This window comes from Molothrus ater, chromosome 1 (assembly GCF_012460135.2).
Source record: "Molothrus ater isolate BHLD 08-10-18 breed brown headed cowbird chromosome 1, BPBGC_Mater_1.1, whole genome shotgun sequence".
Taxonomy (NCBI): domain Eukaryota; kingdom Metazoa; phylum Chordata; class Aves; order Passeriformes; family Icteridae; genus Molothrus; species Molothrus ater.
Genome location: NC_050478.2, coordinates 59,154,383 through 59,173,033, shown reverse-complemented (window position 1 = coordinate 59,173,033; position 18,651 = coordinate 59,154,383). Strand labels below are relative to the sequence as shown.

The 18,651-nt window shown below is 42.5% G+C and overlaps 1 protein-coding gene across 1 annotated transcript in view; it reads left to right on the top strand.

Annotated features, from left to right (window-relative positions):
• Positions 1-15,900: 15,900 nt before the first annotated feature.
• The window catches only part of KCNG2 (potassium voltage-gated channel modifier subfamily G member 2), a 51,185-nt gene continuing 48,434 nt past the window's right edge, over positions 15,901-18,651 (top strand). Inside the window, exon 1 of the mRNA XM_036379207.2 lies at positions 15,901-16,013. The gene's annotated coding sequence lies outside the window, so the exon portion shown is untranslated. The remainder of the gene's footprint in view (positions 16,014-18,651) is intronic.

The following is an 18,651-nucleotide window of genomic DNA, read 5'->3' as shown; positions in this document are numbered from 1 at the left end:
TTTCTGTTTACAGTTGTTGTGGTTTAGGAATTTAGTGCTCCCAGTGCAACCATGCTCTACTTGTGTCCATCACTCACTTTCCATTCCCCCTCCAACTCTCCCCTGTGCTGACTGGAGTGGAGAACTGGAGACACAAAAGGCAAAGATCTTGGCTTGACTTGAGAACAATTTACTGGAAACAGCAATGAGAGAAGCAAGTGAACAGTTAATAGCAACAATATTAATAACAAAAGTGTACAAGTGAGACACAGAGTGATTCAAATGCAAAATGCTCACCACAAATCCAACCCAACCAATCCATGCTTCCCCCATACAGAAAATGAGGAGAGGTGGTACAGAATAATCTCCAGGTCCTAGCCAAGCCCTCTTCTGGCTACTGCAGAAATCAAACCTGTCCTGGCCAGAACCAGGACAGCAGGGAAATTCATCAAAATTCTGTTCCATCTGCTGTGGAAGTCACCTCCATGAAAGCTAAAACACTGGGTTTTACAGCATAAATCAGGTCTTGTTTTTTGAAACGTGATTCAGTTCTTCCAATAATGTCTTGAAAAATTATTGAATCCCTCTATAGTTTTCCTTTTTATAAATATTATGTACAAGAATAAAAAAAATTTGGAATGCACTGTAAGCATACTGTCCCAGAGTTGCAAAAAAGGGTAATTTTTCTGTTTCAAGAGGAACAAACTATCTCTGTTTCTCCATTAATCTTTGTCTAAGCAACTAACTTGTGACAAGCAGCTACTCATATTGCTTTAGTTTATCTCCTCCTGTGGCATTCTCTGCTTATAATATCCCAGACTTCACTCTATCAGAAATGATCCCAAGGCTTTCAAAGACCTGCACATTTGTAAAGAGAGCATCTGTTCCTCTCTTGGTGTTCCTGGCTACAGCAGGAAATCTGAAAATCCTGAACAATTTTTACTGATCTTTAACTTTCTAGAAAGCCTTTGGCCTTACCAAATTTCTGAAGTTTACATCTGTGACACGGTTTCTTTGCCCATACAACCAGAGACCAGTTGGGTTTCATTGATTCTCAGCATGTAGTGGGAGAAGTAGGATACTTTCAGATCCCTAGGACACACCTCCCATCCTGATACCAAAGAACTTCTGCAAAATCTCTAAGTGCTTGCAAAACAATTCCTTATCAATATTTCTTTTCATAATGGGGGGTGAGGTGGGGCAGGGGTGTTCCTGTCCAATAAGAAAAAGACTAAAACAGCCCACACGTCTCACATTACTATTATTTGCTTTTTTAAGAGATCACACCTGCTTTTTGTGGAAGCAGCACACACCTTTCCTTAGCCCCTTTTTCTTTGTTATGGAAGATTTTCCTACACAGCTATTCAGCATCACAGCCATTCTCCATTCATCATTCATTTCACATCCTTTGTAACTTGTAAATTGAATTGCAGAATTCTGTAAAAACACTGTAAAAAAGATGATTCAAAGTGCATAAAGGTCTCAGCTAAGTATTCCCTGTCTATACAGATAGTTGTGCTGATGGTAGTTTAGTAGGGCCTAAAAGAGCATCAATTATTTCCAAATGTTTGTTTCTGCAAAATCAAACTCACAGGAAAAAAACACAGTGTCAGAAATACCTTGAATTAATGTAAAATAAACAATGAGATGGAAAAATTATTTTTTTTTCCATCTATGGCACGTGACTGTCAGTACACAACTAAAGTGATCCGTAGGTAGCGAGAGGCTGTCAGGGTACATACATTTGTTCTAGACTTTAATTACACAGACCAAGTGGATCAGTCTGACAAAAAATAAAAAACAATTGTTCTCACTCAATTCAGCAAGTATTTCCCACTGAAGAGATATTACTAAGTGATGGCACATAATTTTGCTAGGGCAACTTGACCTTTTTGCTTGTTTCTCCTTAGTAATAAACAAAGTCAATTAATCCCACATGTTGAGCTGATGAGTAATGGTTCCTTGTAGAAACAGTGGTGTCACATGCTGGTACATACATCAACATTAATCTCTATTAATCACACAGAGAACAGTGACAGTTTACTGAATTTTGATGTTCAGTAAGCTCCATACCAAACCCCTAGACTGCTGAAACATTGTTCAGGAAACAGAACTGCACTGTATGTTGAAGAAGTAAATGGAAAATCTGCCAAACTGCACACAGACCTGCCTAAACCTGTGCTGAGCTTCAGTTCCAGCTCCACACAGCACAGTGACTTATTTGATTGGAAACCTGTATCCCTCTTCCTCTGATGTGCCATCTCACCTGTCTGCAGGCTGTCTTATAGATGCAAGTGCACTCCTTGGCACACTTTTTTTTTAATGCTTATATGGTCTCCTTCTTGAAAATAGTAAAATATTTAAGCTAGAAGAAAGAAAAGAAATAGAAACACATTCCCTAAAATGTGTTCCAGGAGCTGGTCTGCTCCTCTTGCACATTGGCAGACATTTCTTTTTTTACCTTCTCTGTGGTGAGCTCCTTTCAAATGTGAAATCCCCTTCTGGGTGCAGGGTGCAACCAACTGGCTAGTGGTCACTTGGATGGCTCTGTCAGACAGCGCTGGCTGTCAGGGGCTGCAAACACCAAGCCAGAAACACACGCAGGACCTCAGCTTGTTCTTTAAAACACAGGGCACAGGAAAGCACTCTGCTAACCTGGAGTCAGGGAAAGGAGAGTGATGGTCACAAAAAAAGGGACACAAAAAAGGGTCACAAAAAAAGGGACATATAGTTGATAACTTTGCATTACACTGTGTCCCTCTACACACAGAAATGGCTGGTAAGTCTCTCATTCCCCCAAGGGATGTTGTGAGCTGCTCCAGGCATGCTGCTGCTTCCCAGAGCTCCTGCAGTAACTCTGTAAGACCAGCAGCAAGCAGCTTTGGAAGTGAACAGTCAATTTGCTGTATCAGTTGCCCTGGCAGTCTGATAATTGCAATGGTGAAAAGTGAGCCAGGGGATCCAGAAGGGTTTTTGGAACAGGCTTTCCGCAGGTTTCTGACTCCTGTTGTGGAACACCTCAACATTCACAAAAGAGCAGTGACCTAATTGTGAAAAACTGCTCTCAAAGGTCCTGTCTCCTCTTTGCTGTTTCATGTCATTTTGGTGAATTCTTCTTTAAAGGCATTTTCTTTCCATTTTCTTGAAGCATTATTCTAGCTTTGTACTTATGCCAACAGCCTTTGGGCTTTGTCTGCACTGAGTCTGGAAATCTTTCATTCCCCTCTCTCCGAGCCAACTATGTTCAAACAGTGCTTGTGGAGAGGTGCTAATGTGCTTTCCCAGGCCTCTTCAAACATGATTTAAAAGCTAGTACTTAAAAGCATAACACAGAGAAATGCATTTGCAAAAGGATACATTTTTCTTCCACTTGGAGCAGAACTATCTAATTTTCTCTGAGAAACTGAGCCAGAACTCATTTGACTTTGTGCATACTAGCTGAGTTATAATTTAATTGAGGATGTATTTTATCTTTGGGGTTTTTTTAATCTTTTTTTCACTGCTTCAAGTTCTGTGATGGCTCTCCTTCAGACATTATGAGGCTCACCTCACATCCCCTCCACCTGTGGATCAGTAATGTGAGTAATGTGTGATGCATACTGAAACTGGAAGTGGTTTAGGTTCCATTTGGAAGAGGGTGCCTTCCATTTTAGAAATAAAACTTTATCCTAGTTTTTCACTGTCAGTTCCAGATTTTCTGTAATATTCAGCTCTTTGGTTATTTCACTCTTTCTTCTAAATAACTCCTTCATACAATACATTTTTCTGTCTGTAACTGTACATTCCTGTTTACCTAATACCTTAATATTCAATCTTCTGCAGAAAAATGCTATTCTATGGTCAAATTTTCATCTTCCAGAAATTAAATAATCCATTCTTCCTTGCTTCACTGAAGGCTCGATACTTACTGAACTCCTTTCTTGCTTCTACACCTTCGAATGTGCTGACACTACTTTTTCTTGGGCTGAAGCTGTTCTCTTGCACTCTCCCAGCCACAGTTGCCCCTACCTCTCTCCAGCTCCTTGATACACTGTGCTGAGGGGTCAAGCCAAGTGGCCACTTAGTGGCATTTGTTTTGGTGACCTTTATTATTTTCTTACCTGCCTTTAGTCTTTGGAGATAGACCACTGATTCCTTTCTTATTCAGTCAGTTGAGTCAATGTTTCGGTGACTTGCTACTGTCTCATTATGGCACATCCAGTAGACTGAATACAGCTTAGCCTGTGCTGGAGCTTGAGGCAGTGCCTGTTAGATCACAAGCATCTTGTGATGCCGCAAGCAGAGCATTTATTATGAAGAAAATTAGACACCTATATGTTTGGGTGTCTAAATGCCAACAGGAAATCTATCAGCTTGAATCCTGATCTCAACCCTTACTGAAACTCTTCTGGCAAGGAGCAAGCCTGAAGATACCTTCAAGAGGCTGTGCTCAATTTGCAGCTTAACATTTCTTAACATTAAGAAATGTTAAGCTGCAAATGTTGCTCTAACACTTTCCCTGAGATTAGTTTTCTTCAGGTTCTGGAGTATGTTGAGCCTGGAATAGAATAGGTTGAACTTCCATATTAAACACTTTGTACCACAAGGTGGAACAGTTTGAAGAAAACGCCATCTGTACAGCCTAGCCTGAGAAGTGATGGAGAAGTGTTTGCCTGCAGCCCCTGTTTCTGTAAACTTGTTAATCAGAGCTACCTGGCTACATGCATTTCCCAGGATGACCTCATTACACAAGTGCTTCCACCTTTTAAGGTGGCTACATGCCATATATGTGAGCAGATATTGCTTATTTGGAAGCTAATGACCCATAATTGGTATGTAAGAAAGAGCTACTACAAAATACTTGCAGATAGAAATAATTTTCCCTGCTGTAATAAACTTAATGAGTTTGTGTCACAAATTGTGCAGTACCAGGGAGAGTGCCTCAAGTGTAAGCTTTTAATACAGGTATCTTTTGTTTGATAATGGATGGGGAGGATGTTATTCTCAAAGAAAAAAATTTAATTTGTTTGGTTTAGTCAGCAATTTACTGAGTTAATTTACTTCCCGCATATGAACATGTTCACGCTCCTGAGGAATTGTTTCATCATTATAAATAGAATTAAGCAATAGGATGGAAAAAAGGACTTGAATAAATAGTGCTTTATATGTGCAGAACATACAAGAATCTTGAGCTTTATTGTGCTGTATTTTTTAATTTCTGTCCCCTCTGAATGCTTTTTTTTCCCATTGACAAGCGAGTTGCTAGATGCTGTAATAGCACAAGGTCAAGTCAGCCCAGCGATGGGGCTCTGGTACACTGTGTTCTTTAGATTTTAAACAAGGTGGTATCTCCTAGGGCTTTGGGTCAGTGAGAAGACAAACAGCTGACAGACTGACAGTGGCATGAATTCCCAGATAGCTTAGACCCTCTTCCCCAGCTGTGGGAGGTCTTTTTTTCTCCCACAATTGCGTCCTAGGCAGAATTGCACAGTGAGAAACACACAGAAAATTGGTATCATTCCTAGGTGTAAGCTGAGAAAAACCTGCTGGCTTCAATGGGGTTATAAAGAGCACGGTATTTATCTCAAAAAACCAAAACTAAATAAGGAATAGTATCTTTGGTGGTATCATAAATGGAGAGGGAAAATGTCAATATATTTCTTTTATGCAGAATTTATCATTAGCTTTTTGGAATAAGCCTAGGGAAGATGGGTGTGAGGAAAAATTGTAACCCACAGCAGGGCAACTGTGTTAAGGCTGTCACCTGATGGCCAACTGAAGGCCAGCTATTGTAGGTACTTCAGCTCTTTCCAGGAACAAAGTCTGAACCTCATATTACCATGGTAAATTCATGAGCCACTCCAACTCCTCTGCAGCTGAAGGACTTTGTGTGGCATATGAAGAGCAAAGGGTGTCTTTATTTCTATGCTGCATTGGGGTAGCTCTTTCTCATAGCAAGACTTAAATGCCTTGTTTTCCCAGTATTTCAGCCCCAAAGTTAGTGGGCACCAAAAGATGGAAATGCAACTGTTTGCTATTAAGTACAAAAATGAAAAAGAAAAAGTAGATGGAGTAGGTGGAGCTAATTGATCCACAACCTGCTTCCTTACAGTTTAGAAACCCGTTGGAGAATAAGATAAGGAGAACTATTCAGAATAGTACTGCTTTGAGAAAATAAAGAATGCACACAATGAGTAGTCACAGAAATTACAAATATTTAGAGGATGGATGTAGAAAGAAAAACATTGTCCTTGCCTCACTGCACTGACTTCCCTAGCAACAAAGGAAAAGTTTCCAGCACCTTAAATGGCTTTTTGTTCTGCACTGGAACAAGATTAATAGTCTCTCAAAATCACCAGGGACAGGATTGCTGGCCCAATGGTGCCTACCACCCACCAGCAAGGCAATGATTCTTTCTACGGCTCTGACGTCAGTGATCTCACCGTCCAGTTTCATGTGTGACACAGCAGTGAAGCCTGCTTAAACTTCCCAATTAGCATCTTTGTAAACCAGGACAAAGACAACCAGTCCTTCTCTGGACTTTCTTAGGGGTAGAGAACCTGTCAGAATTTTTAGAATAGCATTTCTAACTTCTGAAACTACTCATGCTCAATTTTCACGCAGCTTTGGGGAGTCTATTGGGTGTTTAATCAATTTTAATTTCTAGTTGGGCTTTGAAAGGATGTTTTGCAATGTGTGCTGTAAGGAACCAATGGCACCATCAGGCTAAATAGTGAAATAGAATTTAACAGAAAATTTATTTTAATAAAGATGAAACTTATGCATCTGCTGAGTCACTTCAAGAGCCATTAATTAAAAGGAAAGGTGCAAAGGTTGTTGCTGACATTTAACCTGTGACCTGGGTTTTGATGAAGACAGATGGCTAAGGACAGGAAAGAAGACCTGCTACAGGTGACAGTCTTCAGCCACACAAAATCCCTCCTTCCACGCTGCACCCAGAGCTGTCTCAGCTGGAGCTCACTTGAATGTTTCATGCATGCTCTTGGGCTCTATATGAGCTGCCACTTCTTCATTAAAAGAAAAATGCTCAAAAATACCAATATGAAAATGATTGCTGGGTTCTGTTTAACAAAACTGCATGCCCAAAGTATCTGAAAGAGCACAGTAGAAAACAAGTGACATTTTTTCCCTGCAGAGATTCATCTCATGAGAGCCCCAGCATGAAGCATCGTTAGGTCTTACTGGTGTGAATGCAGTTGGTCAGGTTATAGCATGGATAAGTAAGTCAATTTTGCACTCCCAAGCACTTTTATCTCTGTCATGATCATTATATGACAAAAAACATTTTGCTGAGAAGCAACCTTATCTTCTGGCTCTGGTAATTAATTATTGGTCAAGGAGGGGCAGTCTGTCAGCTCCCAAGCAGCACAGCACCTTCTTTTTCCTGAGCTACTTTCCTCTGAAACTGGCTACACTTCAGAAAATGAGCTGAAGGCACCCAAGGAGGCTGCTGGTCCTTGAGCATCTGCCTCTTTTCCCCTCCTTGCTTGTCCACGCTTCTGGCCTGAAACTGTTTCCCCACTGTAGAAGTGAGAAGGTTCCTTCATAATGATGGAGAAGGAGCTGAAGGCAAACAGCTCTTTTGTGACACTTTCTGTTGATGCAGCACCCACTGGTGTTTCTGAAGGATCACCTCAGTGAATTCTGAAAATTGTTTTGTTTTGGTTAGATCTCTTTGTTGCCAAAAATATCACTGACAACTCTGGGCATTCATTTAGTGGTAATTCAATCATTCAACTTTCCTGACAATTTTTGTTTCCTGGCTGTCAGCAGCTCCATTGCTATTAAGCAGTAAATGTGATAAGCAGTGCAGATAAGACACCAATCTTGTTCTTATCAAGACCAAACACTGTGAGAAAAGCCCCCGTTATCACACAAATCTGCTTAAATAATTCTGCAGGTTCCATCACTGAAATTACTAATCTTCTTCATTGCAGTCCTTGTTCAGCTTTGTGTTATAACTCAGCCAGTGGCATTTAAAAAACCCAATAATTTAGAAATAACTCAATTTTACAACTGATGCACCAGAGCTCTCTTTATGTCCTTAGCAGCATCCTGTTTGTTTTTTTTTTTTAAAGACACACTGCTAATGTGAGCCATGATGGAATGAATGCAGTAACCACATTCCTTCCCTCCCCTCCAAACCACCCTCCTCTGGATGTCAGCACCTGCACTGTTATTCTAACTCTCACTTTTACAAAAATACCCACAACTGAAAAAGTTCACGGGTGACACTGACCATATTGTTGCCCTAATCTCCTCTTTCCATCAGCCACTGCCATGTGCTCTCTCATCTGCTGTTTTCATAGGTAGGGATAGGTTGGCATCCATGAGAATAATTTACAAACAGCCCACTGGTTGTTCAAAAGCCACCTGAATCCCAGAAGGTGACTGTGGCTTAGGTGGATACTTGAGGTTTGTGTGTAGCTGCTTGAGACCCACCTGTGGCCACGTGTTTTTCTCTCAAGCTTAATTGCTATGTAAAGAGCAAAAGCACTTTGGCAAACCTCACCATTTTCTCTAATCTGTGCTGCAAGCTGCTGGAATGGTAGCTCTGTTGTTTTTTTATGAAAAAGATGCCATGCATAGCAGCATGATACTAATGGCAACATGAGCAAATCATTTACCTGACTCCTGTCTGTTGGGTGGTTAAGTGGAAGCCAAAAATAGCACATCCATTCCTGACCCCTGAATTTTGTTTCAAAAGCTCTGCAGTAACTTCAGCTCCCACTGAGAAGCTGGAAACGTTATTAATAATAGAAAGTCTTTTAAAAGAACCAGGCAAATTCACTAAGCCCACTGACCTCTTGCTTAGTGAATTCTGTGGACTGCATGCTCATTACATGCAGGAGTCTGGCGTTTTGGATGTTATTTAATCTACTGTTTCTCATGGCAAACAGACTGGGGCAAGAAAAGCTTCAGGGCTAGTTCTCAATGCAGTCTTTATAATGTGGCCTTCACCACAGAATGCTGTGCAGAGTGTTAGTTCTGCATCAAATGCCATGACAGGCTGAATGGTGCCATAGGCATGAATCTGATGAGTGCTTTTCTGCATTGTTTTTTCCACAAAATGAAAAATACCAGCCTCTCTGCTAACTCAAGGAGTTCCACAGCCACTCTCTAGCAGGTCCCCAGGACACTGGTCACCCCAGACTCACAGCACACTCAGGCTGCCATCAGACTAGCCCTCCTGTGAAGCCCTGCCCTGTTTCAGAGTATCTACACTAGCAACGAAGTTCAGATTATTCTTGATTCTCCCCACTTAGTGCGTGTTGTTCAATACTGCCCAACCAGGGTCTTTCTGCAGGAGCTAAGCTGAAAGATGTGCTTCAGGCACTAATGGGCTTTGAGTCCCTGGGGACACACCGCAGCTACACTGCAGAAAAAGCTCCTGAAAGACAAATGTTGGACCCTCGGCACCATTTTGCTCCTAATGCAGACACAGCCATCCTTCACTGTTTGGGCTCTGATCCACTTTGTAGCCAAAGTGCACTTTGTAGCCAAAGTGCTGTAATATGTGCACGGCAAGATTCACAAAGCATAAATTCTACTGACCTGGATGCATGTCTGCAGAGAAAGTTACTGTGAAGTTAGTGAGTGGGGCTGGGAATTTACTGTACACCTACTCTTCATGTAGACCACTCATAGGGGTAATTCACTCCTCCCTGAAAAAGGCATATTCTCCTTCAACAAAAAGTTAAATGCTACTTTAGAGCACATTAGGATTCCCATGTTCATAAGCCTCCAGACAATGCTGGATGATTAAACATTTATCTGAATGAACTTTCAGAGTGATTTTGTTAAACTGTTTTAAATTCTATGTATTGACATTTGAAATTAAAGGAAATGTAATTTTTTTTCAAAATAAAGTACAGTTTACTGTCAAAACCTTAGTTCTGAGTCAAAGAGCCAATACAAGAGCTTGCCTTGGTTTAATGATCCATGTCAAGAATCTGAAACTAGTGAATTTTGCTTTTTTTTTTTCTGAGAACAACAGTGAAAATAAACCCCACAAAAATCATTCTGATATTATTTTTCTCTCACTGGCCTTGATTTTCAGCCAAATGGATTAGGACAACCCTTCAGACCACAAAGCCTGTATTGAAGCAAACATAATACTTTGAGATGAAATGTTAAATTTACACGATGAAATGTATTTAAGAAGCAATTTTTCCCAAAGCAGGGCAGGATCAAGCTTAACATTGTTGGATTCATTTTCCATTTGTCTGGCTTCCGGACCATATTTTTATTCAGTAATTATGCTTTCATCTCAGAGTGTTGGGTGCTTATGTTTGATTTGAGAGAAAAAATATAATTTCCAAATTGCTTCCAGTTTATGCTCTGTATTTCTTCCCACATATAGAATGTTTTCTGCCTTGGTGTTTTGAGTGGGCAAATCCCCATACTAGCAAAATGTCTTTTCAGCCTGAGCACAGCTGCTGGGATTTGTCGTATCAAGATGGAGGTAGACATATATTGATTTTTACCTCCAAACCTCCTGTTGATTTTTAACTCAAAATCAATATGTGGATTTTTGCCTCCTTTGTAGACAAGCAATCTCTGAGCACATGGTGTGGCGTGCAGTCAGTGCGAGCCCCTGGGCTTGGCAGCTTGGTCAGATCTCTACAAAGAGACAGTTTTCAGCATAAGTTTGCATCTGACCTGGAAAAAGTTGAAATATAACTATACATGTTGTTGTCCTAAGGCTCCAGTTTTGCTCAATGTTAATACGTATACCTGGGTCTCATTTGCAAATCAAAGAGCCAAGTAGCCAAGAGCTTCTTGCTTGGCAGAGTTACTCTTTCCTCCACCAACCCCATGACTCTGGCAATAAACAGACCCAGAAGAACATAAACTCCTTTCTACATAACAGGTTTTCTTTTTCAGGGTAGGTTTGCATATACTACCTTAAAATTTAGTTTAGCTATAATTGGAAGGTGACTTGTACACTGTTTGTTACGACTGTGCTCCGGCAACTTGAGGCAAGAGATTACAGAGATACAAATTCATTGCTGTGACTCTCAGCAAAATTACAAAAAAACAGCCTGATATCTAACAGAAGAGGAAACACCAGAGCGGTAACTCACAGCAATATTATTTTCACACAAAAAGGATATAGTGTTCACAAGCGATCACCACAATAGTTCTATTACATCTTCTATAACTTGCTTGATTTCCTTTTGCTTTCTTGAATTTAACTCTTGTGATTTTCCAACCTAATTTCCCCTGAAATAATTTGAAAAATTGTTATTAATATAAAAGTACCTCCTGCTTGCAACACGTTATATAATTTACATAAATAGTTTGCAGAAAACTCTAAATTGTCCATTTGACACCTTCTCATACAGAAGAAGATAAGTACAGAAAAAATATTATATTTATGTAATATATACACATGGCCATATTCATGTAATGTATACACATGACTACTGTTCTAACAGATCATTAATATTTTGCACATGCACACGACCACTTTCGTCACAAATAACTTGAGGGGAAAACTACTGCATCTGCTGTCATTGATACAATTATATTATGCTTGCCTTCTGCATTGTTACCTGCAGTATAATTTCTTAGCTCTGAGAACCTTGTTCCGATCAGCTACCCTGAACAGAATCGGTTGCAGTCATGTAAATAGAAGTTCAGCTTAATTATTTCCCTGTCTGAAAAATCACTTTTACCTGAAGCAAGAGATGCTCCATTTCCCTTTCCTGTTTTCCTGCCCTTCAGCTACAAAAATAATTATCTCCATGACAGGTACCAAAATTTTGCTATCTGTCTCTCTCTCCCTTCAAAAACACACTCAGCAGCACTTTGTGACAATTGATCAAAAAGCATTACAATAATAGTGTTCAACACAGTCTTCACAGACATATTCACTTATCCATCTCTGGGATTTCTGTCTGCTATGAGAGCTGAAATGTGGGAGTCAGGCTTCCAGGGGCTTCCTTTCGTTCCTGCCACCATCTCCAAGGAGCAAGCTTCTATAACCATCTCCACAGTCTACACACACCCCAGGTGTCATGGGCACAACCACCTTTCTTTCCCTTTTTGTGACACCTTATTTTACATACATTGTGACACCTTATTTTACTTTCTAACATATAGAATTCACCTCCTGCCTGATGCCACGTTTTTAGGCCCATCCTCTGCAAAACCTTCCAATTCTCTATTTGGTCCCTTCCAGACAGATGGGGGTGTACCAGTTTGCAGCTGAAACAAGTTGCCTGACTGGGACACCAGGGTGAAACTATAAAATTCCAGCTTTAGTGCAGGTTCTTACTGCCTCTGCCCATATACTGTTTCTTTGGTCATTGGTGAATTAATTTAACCATGGTGAACTGATTTAACAGGTTCTCCATCTGTAAAACACATGTACTAATACATGCATAAACTCTTATCCCTAAGACTGCTCATCCCAAATGAGTCCTGAGAAGCTGAATGTATTTGAAGAGAGCTTATTGACACTCAGATGAAGCATCTTATTGACCTGTAAAATAGCTTCTGGATAAGATGACACAAATCCTAAACCAAATTCATCATGGCAGTACAACAACTGAGATGCTAAAATAATAAAAACAAATTAACAACAACAACCACACAATTCTAGGAGTTATTCTGTTGTGAATCAAAAGGAAAAGGCATATCCTTTCCCCTTTCACAGCTCTAGGATAATATTCCAGCTTTTCTCAGATTCCAGATTTTTTAAAAACCCTGAAGTATTGCACTTAAATCTGCTTTTTTTTGCTTTATGAAAGTAGGTCTTGGTGAGCAGTGCAAGCAAGTGGCTTAATGCTTATTACTTTCTAAAAACATTTAAGCATATTTAAGAAATTTTAAACTAATTGTAGAAGTGAAACAGAGGTATGCTTTGTCTTCTACATTTGCCATGTCACTGCCACTGAAGCTGCCACCTGTGGAACAGAAGCAATAGCAACACTAGTGGGATGGATTGGAAAGAAATGGGTAAACACACCTGCAAAGCATTTAATCATACTCCTCTGAAATTTTTGGGACTTCAGATGGTAATTTCATTTGAAGCAGGACCAGGTCCAAGTAGAAAATTAAATTTTTAAACTGGAAGACTGATGAAGCTGCACCCACACACCTGTACAAAGAGAGCACCTCACAGAAAGCCATATAAATGTGTTTTCAATTGCAGTAGAAAGGCATGACTGTAAACCAAACTCAATTGTATTTACTCCAAGCAAGTCGAGGAGGAAGAGTAAGAAGGAATGGTTGCTGTCCCAATCTTCTATAGACATGGACATGAAACAAAGCTGCCAATTTACCTTTTGTGGACCACTTCTAGAGGTGAGGGTCTTCAGAGGATTGGAATGGTGCCTGTAGCCTCCCTGCTGCAGCTGTGCATGCTGAGTCGGGAATAGCACACATGACATGGCCTTCAAGGAACAGGAGCACAAAGCAGCACAAAAGCAGCAGCACTGAGAGAAAAAGGCTGAAGCCAGAGACCCAGTTTTCAACAAAAGTAATGCCAAGACTGCACAATTTTGATCCTGTCCAAACCAATTAACTGCTCCATTCAACCTTTTCCCTATCTGTTTAGAAAACTGGAATTGTATTATTTTTAATGGTAAGTGGCATGGACCCCATAAATAACGTTCTGCTATTGATTTTCAATTTTATTCTTCACTATCATCAGTGAAGTAAAGAAACTACAACTTAGTGGAACTGGGGGGTGGAGGAGATGGAATACTGTTTAATATTTTGGAATTATTAAAAGTGGAATTACACTTGTCTAGTCATGCTGACTCTTCATGTCTGGGGATGCACAACTAATCTCCAGTGCAAGGTGAAAGGTAACCTCTGAAGATAATAGTACCACATCAGTTTGCAAATAGAAGTGAGATATCCTAATCTCCATAGCCTTGTCAAATTACTTATTGGGAATTAAAGGGGGAGGGGAAAAGAAAGAAATACATACCTCTGTGTATTTCAACACAGATTATTTTGAGGAAATACAAGCCATACACAGGTGGGATAAATCCGTGTTAAATAAATAAATAGAACTGGCACAGAAAAGTAACTGCACAAAAATCTGATGCCAGGGGAAATATGTTTCAAGCTATCTGCGCTGTCAAGCAGCACAAAAATGAAAATAAAAAGGTCTTTCTGTATGAGAAAGACAAGTGGTTTCCAATAGTTCTCTAACACTGATACAAACAAGGTCAGATTTTGTGATGCCTGTCTCGCTTCCAGACTTCAGTGGGAGAGCAGAGTGGAGTGATTTATGGAGATCATGCAAGAAGCAGTGCTGAAATGGAGCTGAGAAGGCCACGAGCAAGGTCCTGTTTGTTTGTCTTTACATAATGCAAGACAAACAGAATATGAAATGAAATTAGAAGGCAATGTACTTAACTGCCAATTACTTCTTCACTGCTATCTTGAAAACCAAATACTTCAAGAGCATTGAATTGTTCCCATGAAACTTGATCGATTTTGTAGTGGTTGTAAGCAATAATTAGTAAAAACCATGAAATGCATATACATGTACAAAGAGAATCTCCGTAATAGCTACAGATACTATAGGCAGAGCTATGTCCTGCTCTCCCTGAGACAGAGTTGGCTCCTTGCAGAGACAAGGGGCTGCCTGGGACTGACAGTTTTTGTCAAGTTTGACCTAACAAATTCTTGCTCTTGATCCACTAACTGAGGAAACAAACTAATTAATACACACATAATCTTTGCTTCAGTATTAAGAGGCAAAAATCATGACAGATGCCAGAACTACCCAGAATTTTCCCCAAGAGGAAGGGAAGGAAATATTTTTTTAATACACCAAAAATTAAAATTAATGAATGCCAGGATTAAAATAAAATAAAATAAAATAAAATAAAATAAAATAAATAAAATAAAATAAAATAAAATAAAATAAAATAAATAAAATAAAATAAATGTGTTAAGACTGACAAAAAACTGGATTCAGGTATTAGCTACAGAGGCATTTTGAAAAAAGCTGACAGGAGATAAGAGAAACCTCAGGAAATGCATTTCGATCCTTACAAATAGGTAAGGATCCTAACCTACAAATAGGTTGTAACTTGGTACCGATCGGGGTTGAGGGAGGGAGGGAGGAGTCGGGGTAGAGCATCGTCGTTACTAAAACCATAAAAGTTACGAGTGTGGTGTGCTTTTGTTTTGCCCGGTGAGCGGCATCCTGCGGCGGTGTACATGCGGTGTACGCGCGGGCAGAGCCTGAGCACTCACACCGGCATCCAAAGGCTTAACCTTCCCCCAAGAGCCCGCTCGCAGATCGGGGACATCAAGCAGGGCAGTGGTGTCTCCGCCCGACCGTCTGTGAACGCTGCTCCCCACTTTGCCCCCGAGGGTTCCTGGCAGCCCCGGCACACACGAACCCCGCCAGCGCTCGGGACAGGGTCCGAGCCCAGCCGCGCTCTGCCGGAGCACCGTCCCCGCGGGCTGCCGGCACCGCTCCCGCTCCCCGACGGGCTTCGGCTGCGCTGGGCAGGGGCAGAAACTCAGGGAAAGGGCTCTCCCCGCCTTGGGAAGCGCCTGGCACGCCCCGCGGGCTCGCTGACAGCGCTCACCTGCAGGCTGCACGGAGCCGCCCGCGGGCTCGGAGCGGAGCGGGAAACTCAGCCGGGAGCACAGCGCAGGCAGCACAGGTCCGGCGCCCGGGAGAGCGCGATCGCCGCCTCAAAGCGCGTCACGGTCGGGCTCGGGATGAGTGCTTGGGCAAGAGCGGGGCCCGCGCTGCCCCGATGAGGGGAGGGGGCTGCTGGTTAAAAACATGAATGACAGATGAGCGCCGCTGCCCGGCCAGAACGGTGTCCCCCGAGGCTCGCAGGGCGGCCGGGCCAGCGGCGCTCCGGGGGCGGGGGGGCCGTGCCCCGGCGGCAGGCGGCGCTCCGGGGCCGGCGCTGGGGCTGCGGCGGCGGCGAGCGGGGCCGCACCAGCCGAAGCGAGTGGGGAGCCGGGAGCGGGGCGAAGCGATGGAGCGGGGAGCAGCCGGCGCCGTCCCCGGTCCTGGTGGGGAGGAGGCAGTGCCTGAGGTGAGAGGGGCTGCGGGCGGGCGGGCCGGGGGCACCCGCCGGGCGAGGCACTGGGTAGCGGCAACGCCGCCGATTGTTTGGCCGGCGGCACCGTGCGCGAAGTTGCCGCGTCCCGTCCCTGCCAGGGCCGTGTGCGGAGCGAGGGGCGCTGCCAGAGTCGGCGAAGCGCGGCCGCCCCGCCCCGTCCCTGCCGCCTGCCCCCTGCCCCGGCCTGAGGCGCTCCCGCGGCGGCCTCGGCTCTGCCCTGCCCTGCGGAGAGGAGCGGAGCGCAGCGAGCGCGGCAGAAGGTACCGGGGCTGGGCGGGGGCGGCGGCGCCGGGAGCTGCGCCGGGGCACGGCCGCTGCCCTCACCGGACTGCCCCGGAGCGCGGCTTTGCTCGCTTGCCTGCTTGGGAATTTCGGGTGGCGTTTCGCTTTCCTTACAGAAACGGGGTGTGCGGAGCTGTCACTGGAATGACGGTGGCGTGCCCGTGCATGGAGTTGCACACGGGCCCCAGATCCTGTAGTTTTTGCTTAGGCAGAGCTCCCGCTGGTTTCCCGGGTCTTTCTCAAGGTTTATGCAAAACTGAGTCTTTAGTCAGGCTGCAACATCTCCTAAATAATATGTTTAGCTAACGTGATTATGAGTTCAGTTTGGATCCTAGGCAAAATTTGCTCTGAATAGGCAAGGCAGTCATAGTTAATGTTTGGTAAATGCATTACTGTCAATTTGAGTGCATATTATTAGTATGATCATACCATGAATTCTGAAAGGACTATGAAGAGGCTGTCTTAATTCAGGTCTATACCGTATGGTTTGTATATTCCAGCTTTGGCACTGACCCTGAAAACAGTCGTTAAGGTTTGTCCCAAAGAAGAAAGTACCTGACCATAAGACCCTTGACGGGCCTGATCACTTCTAGTGAAGTCTTTTTGGAAAGGCAATCTCTCCTTTCTTTGAAGAACTTGTGCGCAGATACTTTTGCTAGAAGAACTTCTTACTGCATCTCTCTCCCCAGGGTAAAATTGGATAGGTCCATAAAAAGTGGCAAACCTCCACCGGAGGGCATTTTTTTAGTTCAGCCTGAAGCACCAAAGTTACTTGAGAAGAAAAGCTGTCTTTTGAGTCTGCTTATCCCTCCCCTGGCTATTTCCACGGTTCTGAAATGACTTGAGAGTGACCTTCAAAGAAAGAAGTCAGCTTTGCTCAGACGATTTCAAACCTTTTATTTGTCCTTTGTAAGGCTTCTCTAAAACAAACAAGCAGAGCATTTGGAAGGAAACCTATGATTGAATATTCAGTAGTTCATTTCCCTTGGGTAAAAGCTGATAGATGTTTTCACTTGTTTTGGAAAGGTTTTTAGCCAAGCAAGAAAGATCTGATTTGACACTGCTGAAGTAAATCATGTGGTAAGGCAAAGGAAGGTAGTATTTTTTTGGTACATCACTCCTGATATGTGGAAACAAGGGTTAGAAACTGGGTGAACTGTTGCAGGGCTTCTTCAATTATACTCTTATTTTGGTGGGTTAATCAGTGTATCAGTTTCTGTGAAAACTCAAGACTCCTGCCTTTTAAAAAACATTAGCAATATCACCAGATATTTCCAGGCAGTGAATATCTGAGACACTGTGGCACTCGCCAAGAGATGAACAGCACTTGGCCTTGTGCCTCTGGGCTTGTGCCTAATAATACATCACAGGAGCACTGCATTAGCTGTCAATAAATGTTTGCCTTTACTTCAGGCTGAAGTACGGAGTGGCTTTAAAACAGCAGAGAGAGAAAAGTTTCAGCTCAGTTTTTAAATGTGACACAGCCCTTTGTATGACTAACTTTTGGTTCTTGGATCTATTGTCAGGGTCCACGTTAATATAGCCCAGCTTTGTTTATGTGGCTTTGGTTTTGAAAACCTAAAATGCATGAGTTTATTTCTTTAATTCCCCATAGTAGCTCCATGTTGGTAAAACGGATGAGAGAAGAGTTTCATTAGAATTGCATTTCTTTGCTGAACTTAGACAAGACTGTGATGGTCATATTCATATTTCCCTTTGTCATTGTGTTTGATGCTGGGAGAAGTCCTTTTAAATGCCTGACTATGATTTCAGGACACTGTAAGAAGTTACCCCCAGGTAATCAGATTGTGCCTTGCACTGAACCCAGCACTGTCTGCAGTCAGACAGGATCACTAATCAAGCCAGTGTTGGATGGATTTTTCGACACTATGGAAACCCTGGGACTTCTCCAGCATGAGACCAGACTAATTGGAGAAGCTATTGGAGAGCCAGAAAAGCTGGTGGGAACTGATGATGCTCTAGCTGCTAACATTGTGCACTGGTACTCTTGGTACAGGGTGAGCACCCAGGTGGGGAATTATTCCAGAGTATTGTCTTCTGAATGCTCGGCATAGCTTTTAGCTTGTGAACTTGCTTGCACACAACTATTTGATTGCTTATTTGAGCAATTAGAGGAAAGACTGAGATGGATTTGAACCCTGTGTCCTCAGATTGTTTGCAAGAAAGAAAAAGAGGCAACATTTTAAGACTGAATGAATGATAAAAATAAATGTTCAATTTAAATAGTATTAAGAGAAGAAACAGGAAACTGGAGATAGTGGAAACTCCAAATCTTTTAAATGTCTGAGTGATTAAGGAGCTTTTCTCT